Source organism: Tachypleus tridentatus, chromosome 5 (genome assembly GCF_004210375.1).
Source record: "Tachypleus tridentatus isolate NWPU-2018 chromosome 5, ASM421037v1, whole genome shotgun sequence".
Taxonomy (NCBI): domain Eukaryota; kingdom Metazoa; phylum Arthropoda; class Merostomata; order Xiphosura; family Limulidae; genus Tachypleus; species Tachypleus tridentatus.
The window spans coordinates 9,261,363-9,274,776 of record NC_134829.1 but is presented as its reverse complement, the minus strand read 5'-3'; the positions used below and the strand labels follow the sequence as shown (position 1 = coordinate 9,274,776).

The 13,414-nt window shown below is 32.4% G+C and overlaps 2 protein-coding genes across 3 annotated transcripts in view; one reads left to right on the top strand and one right to left on the bottom strand.

The window, feature by feature from the left end:
- LOC143250467 (KICSTOR complex protein SZT2-like) overlaps positions 1–11,205 on the top strand; it is a 65,048-nt gene extending 53,843 nt beyond the window's left edge. The window contains exon 12 of the mRNA XM_076501044.1: positions 10,922–11,205. The gene's annotated coding sequence lies outside the window, so the exon portion shown is untranslated. The remainder of the gene's footprint in view (positions 1–10,921) is intronic.
- The window catches only part of LOC143250479 (cyclin-Q-like), a 477,792-nt gene that overhangs the window by 425,992 nt on the left and 38,386 nt on the right, over positions 1–13,414 (bottom strand). The window lies entirely within an intron of this gene.

Sequence of the window (13,414 nt, the reverse complement as noted above, 5' to 3'; positions counted from 1 at the left end):
TTGAATAGGGATCCGAGTTCTCTCAGTGTTCTATCTAAGACGCTGATATTGTTGTGTTCATTAAAGCACACAAATTATTTATTTACTTTTAAATGTTTCATGATAACAATCTTAGATTTAATTTTTTTAATTAGGTGAAACATATACTGTCATTTCTTGTAATTTTATATAATATTTCTAAAGTATTTTCTTTCTGTATATAAACTGACAGTGTTCATTGTTTATGAAACTATGCAATCAGGTATTTTAAGTTTCTTTATAGTTGACTTTGTGGGAGATTGCAGTGTAATAGAGATATAAAATAGTGGTATATATAACTAACAAAAAAAAAAAATTTTGTGTTATTATAGATTGAATGAAACACTTTGTGAAGATTGAATGACATTCAAGGGTATGGACTTAGCAAGAGGAAAGACAAAGCTCACTTTCAGGTTTGTGTTTTTTAGAGAGACCTTTAAGACAACATCCTTAATATTACAGGATTTGACTGTGGTAGTAATGGGTATTTTGTCTTACCATGTTCTATATATATCCTTTTATTATTTGTTTAGTAAATATGTAATGTATAATAATTACCTAAGTTAGATACAGATAATTGCAAAACTTTTTTGTAAGGAAGATATTTCGTGGGTGTGTACATAAATCAAGCTTTCCAGTACACCCTTTTTTAAAATTTAGTATAGAAATTTAAACCTCTTGTGACATCTGAATTACTCACCAGTGTGGCTGAATCTGCTATAATATCCAGGCTTATGGAGAGTAAATTCTGTACCTTCTTCCTCCTTACAAAATTCAACACAACACATGACAGTGAATTCATTATCTGGTTCTTAATTTTATAAAGGTGTCTTCTCCATGGATATCTTGCATTCTGTTTACTGATATTGTTAAATAAGGCTTGTTTAAGCTTGTAAGTCACTATAAGGTGTTTAGGTTAATATGAATAAGTCTACTATTTTATGGAAGAGGGACAGTTCAGCCAACCTTCTAAACTCTGTATCTTCATAGCTGCTTACTATTAATAGACAAGTTCTTTTGGCAGTGAATTTTATTTTTGATGTTAATAAATCAAGATTTTGGGCTGTACCCTGTATACTGGAAATTGTGACATCCTTTTCTAGCCTACCTAATTACCACCCAAATTCAATTTAATTACATTGCAGAAGAGGGCCATCTCTTGAATCAAGTTTTATACATTTCTTTATTGGTATATTGAACTGTTTTTTTAGTTTAGTGTTGATGGTCATTTTTACCCTTTAATAAAAATATATTCAAAAAAGATCTGTTATATCTTTCAACTGATTTATGCTAAAATATTTAGATTAATATTACAAAACACAGATTTTTTATGCATTTTTATTAAATAGAAACTGGTTTTAAGAAAATCTCCATTAAAAAGAGAAAAAGTGTGAAATTTCTCTAATCCAAGAAGGTTTGTAATAATAATAAGCTTTGAATGCATTGTATCTTGAAGGTATCTTTAATATTATTGTAAGAGAGTAACATCTTCATGAAGGGTAGTTGTTTTGGACGGTATAATCACTGTTACTTGTGAGACTATGCATATTTATTTTACAGACCAAGAATGTAAGAATTACTAACTTCAGTATATTAAGAGACAGTTGTCCTCAGACTTTTTTTTTATTATTATTATTATTCTACATACTCAAAAATAGTGAATACTCAGTGTGAGATCAGTGGTTAACTTAATTTGAATGATTATTCATATCTGGATTATTTCATTTGGTTCATATATTGGCTAAACTTCTCTGTTAAGAGAAACAGTTGCACATCAAATTCCTTCTATAAAATGCTTAACAGTTTAGTTTTTGAATGGTAATTTTCATTGTATCTATGATAGTGCTAAACTTAATTACACAGGATGAGAAGGCTGATCGTGGAGATCACATAACTTTACAAACTTTCTTGTTGGGGCAAAAGGACCTGTAATTATTCCAGTATGTTTAGCTATGTTTCTTACTTTGATAAACAGTTGTTGTTCAAAAATGTGGTTGTATTAATATTTGGATTGTAATTCTTTATAAGTGTAGTATATTATTTGTTTTTGAATTTCACACAAAGCTACATGAGAGCTTCCCTAATTTAGAGGGAGGGCAGCTAGTCATTACCACCCACTGCCAATGTTTGGGCTACTCTTTTACCAACAAATAGTGGGATTGACTTTTACATTATAACATCCCCATGGCTGAAAGGGCAAGCATATTTGAATCCATGACTCTCAGATTACGAGTCAAACACCTTAACCCACCAGGCCAGGTCGGGCCCCGTGTAGTATATTATTTTGTTAATAATGCTGGTTTTATTGCAGTGATTGTTTTTGTTTTTCCCTAACCCCAGCTTTAACATTGTGAATAAGGGAGATGGTACACAGTGGTCTGGGGTGTGGTGTTGGGACTCTGTTCCTTTCTTAAGTGCTGTGCTGTGCAAATTGTTCTGCTTCTGTTAAGAATATTTAAGATATTTCTCTTTGAAATGTTCGTTATTTTGACTTTACAGTGTTTAATGATCTTGTTGTTATATCAGTATTTTACCTTGCAAATGACTGATAATATAATCTCAAGTGTGAGCCTACCAGTGACAAATTTCACTGTTGAATTGTTTGAAATCTTCTATGTGTAAACTGGTAGACAACTGCCAGGGAAGTAAAATCAACAGAATAAAATAGCTCGTGCTCATTTGATACACTTCACTGTGTCTTGCTGATTTAGATATTTTCATTGGTACGGGTACTGGAAGGTAATCTGTCGTCTGGCCTTGATGTTTCTCTTAGAGAGCAAAGGTTTCCTCCTTGCACACCTCCCATGTAAGTTAAACTTGTGCAGTCTCTTTCTGATTGTAGAGGCATGCACTTTCACATCAACAGTAGCCAGAACCTGCTGTAAATCCCGTGATGACATTTTAAAGTGTATGGAGACCTCCTATAGCATATTGCGGTTTGCTCTCGGGGTGAACTTGCTTAGACGACCAGACCTGGGCATGTTGGCAGTTGTTTTGAAAGTCCTCCACTTGTTGACTATTTTCCAGACAGTGGAATGGCTGATTTCAAAATCTTTTGGGATCTTTTTAAATCCCTTACCAGACTCATAAGCTGCTACAATTTTCTTTCTCAAAGCCTCAGACAGCTCTTTTGCTCTCACCATGGTGCTCAATCTCACTCCAACAGTCAGGCATGTAAATCATGCAATTTAAATCATCTCATTCTTATATTGTCTATATGTGTAAGTTATGGTCATTGTGATTTGGCTTTGATTATATCCTAATTCAAATTCTAGGTTGAATACATGATATGGATTGGATATGTAAAACAAACAAAGAAAGAAAAAAAAATTTAGTGTATGTGTGTGATACTTTGATGTGATCAGTGAATTGGATCCACTGATAACAGCAAATTTGTCCAGGAAGTGTGGGTACTGTATTTAACAAGTTTTTAGTGTATATAAAATAAGGGGCAAGTGTGTACAATTAACAAAATCTTTATTAAAATAAAACAGAAATAAACAGTTGATGTTTATGCTAAACTGTGCTTAGTTTTACAAATTTTAAAAATTTGAAAGGTTTTTTTTAAGGTTTACATTTTTTAGTAACTGGTAGTATAAGGTTGGAGCAGCTTATACTTTGTGCTAAATATTGACTGTTTTAAAATAAGGCTTTTTGTAAAATTTGAAATCATCTTATTGTCAGTTAAACATATCTTGATATTGATAGATGGATGGTGTATGTATGTTTCCTCTTATGCTCTGTTAACTTCTTATTTTGATATCCAATATTTGAATTTTATTTTGGTGAAATGCAATCTAGTACCATTATTTAGACACTTCTCTTTTGCAGTAAATTAATATTGGATTGGTAACTCTGTCTCTTTCTTCACTCATTCCTCAGTACAAGATGAAAAAAGCTAGCAAACGTTGTTATTTCTACCATGAAACTTGAACTGTATCAGACACTATGTAAACCTGGGAATATGTTCTAGATTAGTTGTTTCAGTAACTTGTTTATACATGTTTTGAATATAGTTTACTGACCAAGTTTACTTTTAAAGTATTCCATACTTAGTGATCTTGAGATAATATCTGGGTATTTATAATTTGAAAAGACTTCAACATAGTAACTTAAGTTTCAAAACATTTAAATAAATTATTTCATGTAATCCAAGCAATCCTTAGTTCAAATGATACTTATAGGGTAGCAATTAATGTATTCCCAAATAACCAACCTGTTTACAAATTGTTCATTATTGTGATCACATTGCGCCATAGGTTTTGCAGATCCTAATATTAAACAGTGGGATTAATGATAATGGTGTTTTTAATTGCATATATTTTTTGTTACTTGTATCTTGTATTAGGAACATTGTTGTGATTCCACAAGAATTAGATGGATAACTAGTCGAGAAAAAATCATTTGAAAAAGTTAATGGGGTTCTGGACCCTACTGTTAATTTTAAGGGAAAAAAGTTGTTTTGACTATAACCATAAGTTTCAAGAAAAGTATTTATTTTTAGTTTTTTTTCTCAAGAAGTACCTTTGTAGTTATGTGAAAATATACTTTGGATAGATATTTTACAAGATAATGTGTGTAATTATTTAAATGATGTAATAGCAATGTTTTAAGAAGTTGAGTACTAATTTCAAAATTTATTAAGAATTTCTATGGATGTATGCAAGAGATGGATAATCATTTATTAATTATGAATTTACATTTTTCATTGAGGAAAAAAGTTAGAAGTTTGTGATAACTTTTATTGAGCAAAATTCTAATCATTGTATGAATAATATTTCTTGTACAATAAATACTTTAGATTCTCCCAGTTCTTTAGTTTCAAGTAATCCACAGAAAAAACTTGCAGGTGACGAAGAAGAGTTTAATGTAAGAACTACACTTTGTTGTCATTAAAAAAAATGAGCTAATTAATGAAATAGTAGATAGTCTCTTGTTTTAGTTGAATGAAAAATGCATGAAAATATATTTGGTTTATTATGAGCAGTCCTACTGTGTTGTATATATTTAAGGTTGAAATGTATATACATGTTCTTGACTTGTAATGAGTATATTTAAAATACATATATGTTACTGAACATTTATGCCCAGTGTAAAAGAATGTGAGAGAAGTTATTTCAAACAATGAATAATTTTCACAGCTGCACTGTCTCCTATAAAATTTTTGTTGTAGTATGAGGTCCATATTTATTTTTTAACAGGTATATTATTGTTACTCTGATCTGCTTTGCTGTTTACTTATAATTATTTTTAATACTATTCATTTGGTTGGTGTCTTTATCCTAGGTATATGCTAGTATAATAATAATTCAACTATATCTTGTTATATGTATGCTACTGAAGACAGCATTACTTGTTTAATTCTAAACTAGTGCGTGTACAATATTCTCTTGATATAAGACTGGTAACAATTTAAATCATCTCATTCTTATATTGTCTATATGGTCATTGTGATTTGGCTTTGATTATATCCTAATTCAAATTCTAGGTTGAATACATGATATGGATTGGATATGTAAAACAAACAAAGAAAAAAATAATGTAGTGTACGTGTGTGATACTTTGATCTGATCAGTGAATTGGATCTACTGATAACAGCAAATTTGTCCAGGAAGTATGTATTTAACAAGTTTTTTAGTGTATATAAAATAAGGGGCAAGTGTGTACAATTAACAAAATCTTTATTAAAATGAAACAGAAATAAGGGATGATGTGCAGACTGTAACAGTTGATGTTTATGCTAAACTGTGCTTAGTTTTACAGGTTTCACTCTCAGGATTGATAACTGAAAGCATTTAGACTGAAACTGTATTAGTCATAACGTATTTTACTAATTATCTTTCCCCAGAAAATATAACCATGTTTTGTCAATAATTTAAGTAACTCTCTATATGCCAAAGAGAATAACAACTATTTTTATACTTTTGACCTCGCTTTGGTTCGGGGTTTTCAGACCATGACACAAACCTGGACAACATTTCTATATCATCTAGAACTTCAACAACAAGGAAGAACCAACAGTGTATAGCATTACCAGTTCATGGAATTGGAGAAGTTGGTATGTATATGTAATAAAATATTGGAAATGAATATTACTTGTTAGTAATGGAGGGTTAATAATCAAGTTAGCTGGCAACAGTTTAACATATTTAGCAAAGTTATGAAATGGATTGAAAGTAAAGTGAAAACAAATTTTAATGTCATAAAACAAAGAGGAAAGAATATAATATTTTAAATTCAAAAAAAGGGAAATAATGAACGTATCAGAAGCATTAAGCTAAAAAGATCCTAAAGGGGAAACCATACTTTTACCTCACTATCAAATTTTACCCATTTAAAAATGTAAAAAATTTGGCATTTTGTCACATATTTTTCTTCTTTGTAACAATGTACACTTTTTTAAACTTTTAAATTTATTTTGTTTAATCTTTTTCGTACCATTCCCCAGTGTCACAATGATATATCTCTGAAATTACATGCAGCTTGCTTTAAATTACAAATTATGTTACCCATGAGCTATTACAACCTGTTCTTGTGCCTTTAGAACCATTTTTTATATTATAATTTTACTTACTCTAATCTTAACTAACCTAACAAATACACCTATATTTACATGTCAATTACTTTTACACTTATGCCTAAATAACAAACATTAAAAAAAGAAATAAAGTACTCAACTAATCTCCTGATTTTTTCTTGAACTTTTCTATTTCTTTTTTGAGGGGTGGTGGATAAAATAGGGTTGATGAGTTGGTTTGTAGATGTTTTTGAATTTCACACAAAGCTACTCGAGGGCTATCTGTGCTAGCCATTCTTAATTTAGGACTGTTGGGCTACTGTTTTACCAACGAATAGTGGGATTGACCATGGCTGAAAGGGCGAGCATGTTTGGAATGACAGGGTTGCGAACCCACAACCCTCAGATTACGAGTCGCACGCCTTAACACGCTTCGCCATGCTATACGTATAGTGTATATCAACTTCATTGATTTACTTCTACAGCTATTTATTGCTGTTTAGCCATAACTAACATTTAAAAAAAAAAAGGGGTTATCTATGCTTATACTTTTACAAAAAGCTTCTCCTAACATCCCACAAAAATCAAAGCACTAAGTGATGGAGATGACACAAAAAGAAGCTGAGCTATAAATACATCAGTACCTTAAAACGATTCTCTGCCTTACTGTCAGTATATTTGGGATTTTTCAAGAAACTGAGCAAATTCTGTCACAAGAAAATTTCCACAGCATGAAGATGAGTTTAGAGTAGGAATGGTAAAATGAAATACTGCAGAAATATCTAATAACAATCTATATCCATATACAAACTTCTAACATTATTTAATAATCAATATATTGTTGTCTACTATTGTATTTTCAATCTTATCTGGTGCTCCTTTGCATTAAGGTGCAAGAAATATTACATAGTTATACATTTCTTTAACTTCGGAGAAAATTTTTTCTTTATTTTTCTTGCATTTCAGCAAGAAATAAACAAAAAATAATTCAACTGAATTATCCCTTCACCAAAGCAGCAGTATTTATTTCTCGTGCAAAAAATTTTGTTTTTAAAATTTGGTTGTAACACTGAAGTTTTTCCAAATCACTAAAATCAAATTAAATTTGGGTGGAAATTAGGTAGGCTAGAAAAGGATGTTACAATTTCCAGTATACAGGGTACAGCCCAAAATCTTGATTTAATAACATCAAAAATAAAATTCACTGCCAAAAGAACTTGTCTATTAATAGTAAGCAGCTATGAAGATACAGAGTTTAGAAGGTTGGCTGAACTGTCCCTCGTCCATAAAATAGTAGAATTATTCATATTAACTTAAACACCTTATAGTGACTTACAAGCTTAAACAAGCCTTATTTGACAATATCTGTCCACAGAATGCAAGATATCCATGGAGAAGACACCTTTATAAAACTAAGAACCAGATATCATGTGTTGTGTGGAATTTTGTAAGGAGGAAGAAGATACAGAATTTACTCTCCATAAACCTGGATATTATAGCAGATTCAGCCACACTGGTGAGCAATTCAGATGTCACAAGAGGTTTAAATTACTATACTAAATTTTAAAAAGGGTGTACTGGAAAGCTTGATTTATGTACACACCCACGAAATATCTTCCTTACAAAAAAAGTTTTGCAATTATCTGTATCTAACTTAGGTAATTATTATACATTACATATTTACTAAACAAATAATAAAAGGATATATATAGAACATGGTAAGACAAAATACCCATTACTACCACAGTCAAATCCTATAATATTAAGGATGTTGTCTTAAAGGTCTCTAAAAAACACAAACCTGAAAGTGAGCTTTCGTCTTTCCTCTTGCTAAGTCCATACCCTGAATGTCCTTCACAAAGTGTTTCATTCAATCTATAACAACACAAAAGTGTTTTTGTTAGTTATATATACCACTATTTTATATCTCTATTACACTGCAATCTCCCACACAGTCAACTATAAAGACACTTAAAAACCTGATTACATAGTTTCATAAACAATGAACACTGTCAGTTTACATACAGAAAAAATAAAAATATTATATAAAATTACAAGAAATGACAGTATATGTTTCACCTAATTAAAAAAAATTAAATCTAAGATTGTTATCATGAAACATCTAAAAGTAAATAAATAATTTGTGTGCTTTAATGAACACAACAATATCAGCAAGTGTCTCAGATAGAATACTGATCCACATCTTTCTTGATATACAAACATATTCTTCCTATTATTGACAGAAAATGAATTTAGCACTGCCCAGAGAGCTCGGATCCCTATTCAACACAAATTTAAATTTCAGATTTGGAAAGTTGGAAAATAAAAATCACACATTGTGTTCATCTAGGGGTGTTATCCTTTCATCTTCATATATGGGATTTGCCTGGTCCATAACCATCTATACTTTCCAAATGTGTACCACTTTCTATATCTTGTCCTTCGTTTTTTTTTCTTCTTTCTGTCAACAGAAGTGGCAAACTTTTCACCACTGTTTTGTCTACCACTTCCTTCCTGTTCTATGGTGACTCACCGCTCAGTCCTTTTCACGTGGTTGTTTAGCTATGGACTATCAATCTTCACTCTAGCTGGTTATTGGATAGCTTGGTTTTCTACATTTTGCCTTCCCCACTTTATTCCGACCCTTTTCATGCCTCGTTGGGACCTGACAATGATTTTATATTCTCTGACACATGCTCTGTTTGAATTATTGGCTTCTAGACATATTTCCATCTCCTTACCTATGGTCTCCATTGTTCTGATTTTAATATCATTAGTGTTTTTCACAGTCTTACATTGTACTTATACTTACTTTACCCAGACCTGGCTTCTTTTCTAAGACTTCTGTTACTTGGGATGGTGATTGTACTTTTCATCCTATTTCCCTCCCTCCTGTTTCTTTCCTATATACTCATTTAGACTCATCTTCTGCATCTTGTCTTGGTGTTATTTGGCACGTACGTATTTTAAGGGCTCCTGCTATTTTTTTATTCTACCGTTGGACCCCTCATTGTCTAGATCTGTTGCCTGCTACTATTACAGTGTGGATAAGCCAACTCCTTCAGTTTGGATATTATCTGTATGTTAGTACATGTGGATGATTCTCACATGTCTTTCATAAAACCTGCTTTATTTCCTGCTGAGTTTTAACTCTAATCTATTTTTTCAATCTTCACACTGCCTTTGGGTAGGGTAAGTATATTTTCTTTTCAGCACCCATTTCTCTTTCATTGATCCTGCCAGACAGCTGGCGTTGCCTCCTACGGTATATGAATTTTCCAAAATTTGCATATGGTTTAGGGTAATAATAATACTAAAAAAAAGTGGTCAATCCTTTTGCCCTGGCATTACCAGTCCTCACTGTCATGTTAGGGTCTTCTGCAAGGTTGCTTGGGGTATCCTTGGTATTATATTTATCTAAGTTGCCTAGTGCAGCATCTACCATTCCATGGACTTTCATGGAAAAGACCAGTGTCAGGAGGGTGTCTACCAAGTTCTTGCTCTTGCAGACTTTTAAAAGTAGTCTCATGTTACTGTCTCCAGTAAAAGACCTTTTTTGGCAGGTATCTGATAAGGATCTTGATATATACTGAGGTCTTCCAAGTGTAAATTCTTCTCCCTTTGTTCAGATTCCTGGCTACTAGTTCACTTCATGTTAAATGTGATTTTAAAAATGGTGTTAATCAGAAAATTTGATAATATCAAGGCTTCTTATTGTCTAAAGTTGTTCATATTTGAAAATTGGGAATTCTATTAACTTATTGATTCTAATGATTTAGCTCTTGCAGATACTTAGGTTAGAATCAGTATCCTTACCTGATTAGGCTGGATGCTGCCCAGACTTTAGAATGTTAAAACTATTAATATAAGATTTTATAATTTGTAACCTGTTGCCATAGAAACATGAGTGTGCTAAAAGAGCGACGGTTACATGTCACTTTGGTTAGTAGTGAGTGATATTGAAGTAGCTTCATTTCCTCTAGTATATTAATTAAGAATTGGGGATGGCTATACATAACTTTGAAGTTTTTACACAGAATTATAGAACAATACAATCTTTATTACGGGGTTCACTGTGGCTCATCTTTTACATTTAAATTTTCTGGGGGAAAATTTTTGTAAGTTGCTTTGAACATGGTTTTAGTTTCTGCATCCTGTTACTTTGTTAGAATTTAAATTTCTGCTTTAACATGACTCCTTAGTTTGAGAATGTATCAAATCTAACTTTCAACTTGCAACACTAATATAGATTATTATAAATTTTTTAAATCAACATGAAAAATATGTAACATTATATTCTTCTTAAATTCTGTGTTAAGTTTTAATTTATTTTCATGTATTGTACATGCATATAGTTACATAGTATTCCTTTAACCATCTTAACAGGATGTTGTAAGTGTGTTGAAGATGGGCACGTCACAAGATTGTCCTAATGTAGGTGGGGACGGGAGAAGTAAATCTGGTTGCTTCAAGTATGGTGAAAATGGACACGTCTCATGAGACTGTAAAAATCCTGACAGAAGTTGGACATGATGGTAAGTTTTATGTAAACTGTTTTGATGTTACAAGATACTACTATATTTTAGGATGTCTGTAAAGAAGTTGAAGGTTTACTTGTAAGAGTAATGCATGTTGAAAAAAACGATTAAAGAAAACCTGATACGGAACTTACTCTATCATCAGTATTTAACTTTCTAACAGGTTATGCAACAATTAGCTATAGAAAACATGAAATGAAGTATACTTTTTCCACTAAGATGGCCCCTGATTGTGGATCCTGCATGTGGTGATGGGACCTCCCAGGGATGGTTTTGTTCTTCAGTTTACCTCCTCTGGAATCTAAACATCCACCCACGTGTTTGCCACATGTGGCGACCCGTGAAGGGAAGAAGAGGATCCTTGTAGTTGAGGGGTCAAACCGTTACACACCACTTTGGCCTTGAATTCCTTGGGTCGGTCGGCTAGTCCACTTGGGCTCGGGTCAATCAAGTACCAGTGTTGGAAGTTCTCAATTATAAATACTTAAAGTTGTGAGAATATTGTGTTCATTGTTTTTAACCAAACTTCTACCTGTTTTTCCAGTAAATCTTATCTGTGTATTTAAGGCAGTACTCAAACTGCACTATTTATATTGACTTGCTTAGTTCTCTTCAGGCCCTGGAATTGCTTCACGTTGGTTCACCACCCTGTTCTTGCTGATATTCAAAACCGACTGGGCCATTTCTCTTTAACATCTATTTCTATCCAGTTTTCTGGATATCGGCCACGCTTGGTATTCATGGGAAAGAGCTTGCCGACACTGCAGCTAAATCTATCTGCTCTGGCACTGTCATCGCTGTGTCTATTCCATACATGGACCTGTATTCAAGACTCGGCTCTGTGCCAACTGGCAGTCGACTTGAAGTGAACAATGAGAAAACAAGCTTTTCCAAATAAAACCCTATAGTGGAGTTTGGCTGCCTTGCTTCCGTAAGGTTCGGAAGGGGGAAGTTGTTCTGACTACGATTGGTCGCAGTCTTTTAACACATCGTTTCCTTTATCTGGAACTGATGCACCGATGTGTAGTTTGTATAACACTCAGATTACTATAAGCTACATTGTACTTTCTTGCCATCCTTATGATTCTCAACGGCACTATTTTAAACATGTTCTGTCCCAAGGTTTTTCCATAACATTAGACAGTGTTATTGGTGAAGGTGACACTGTCCACCTTGATAATGTTTTTAGTTTTTTAACAGCCATTAATCTTTTTAATGTCATTTAAATGTTTTATATTTCTTCATTTAATCTTTTTTATTGTGGTTCCACTTTAAGAGTCACAATCTCTAGTTCAATTTGAAATTAGAAAATGGCCATAACATTAAATTCCAGAACTGGAAAGGCCAACTTCAGGTGACTAATGCTGCTGTTTAAACTACTCGTCAGTCGTCCTGGCGAGTTTTTATTACAATTTTGCTACATGTCTTTTAACACTTTTATTACCTACTTTTTGATAGTGGCTGTAATGACACATAACCCAGAACCAGGACTGGAAAGGCCAACTTCAGGTGACTGACTGTGGTTCTTGTACTTACCTGTTAGTCTTCTTGGTGGTTATGATAATTACCATTATGCTACAGACAGCTCGTTACGACTTTTGTTACTGTAGTTTTTCTCTTAACGTTGTAGACTAGATGTAAACATTGGTTTTATGCTATTTATGTTTTTACTTGCTGTTTTGTTTTACTTTCATGTCCTTTTATGAATTTTACTACATTTACTTTAATTTTACCTTTTTCCGGATGTTGGGCAGATAGCCTAGCTCCTTTGTGCCATAAAACACGAAATCAACCAACCAACCACTGAGATATAAAAAATTTCCAGATCTTAACACATTGTAGTCAGACTAGTAACTAAACAGACTCTATTTCCACTAACAAATCTTTAGCATAAGTATTTCATAAAAAAAATCTGATTCTTTTATACAAAATACCTGTAATCTTTACTAAATACCTACCTAATTTAGTGAAGATATGAACGTTGTGTCAAAAGTTAGCATAAATACTTGACATGTGCAAATGTGTAGAACTTGTGTATATTATACTGAGCCTGTAGCAAAAGGATTAAGTTGTAATTTCGTTTTTCATTACTAATGAAATTTGAGTCAAATTTTCTTATTGTTAACTTGTTGTCTTTTCCTCCAAGATAGGTTTTCTGTTGTGTCCTTTATCCTTTTCTTTAGTGGACTTGTAAGTTTGATAATTGTTTTTTAACATACAAGTTCCATAATGGTTTTGTATGTCAAATGTTGTTTATTAATTTATATTGCTGTACTTCATGACAATTCTAGTGGGCTCTAAGTTCTGTCTGAAGGTTTCTACCTATCTATCTATTTCCTTC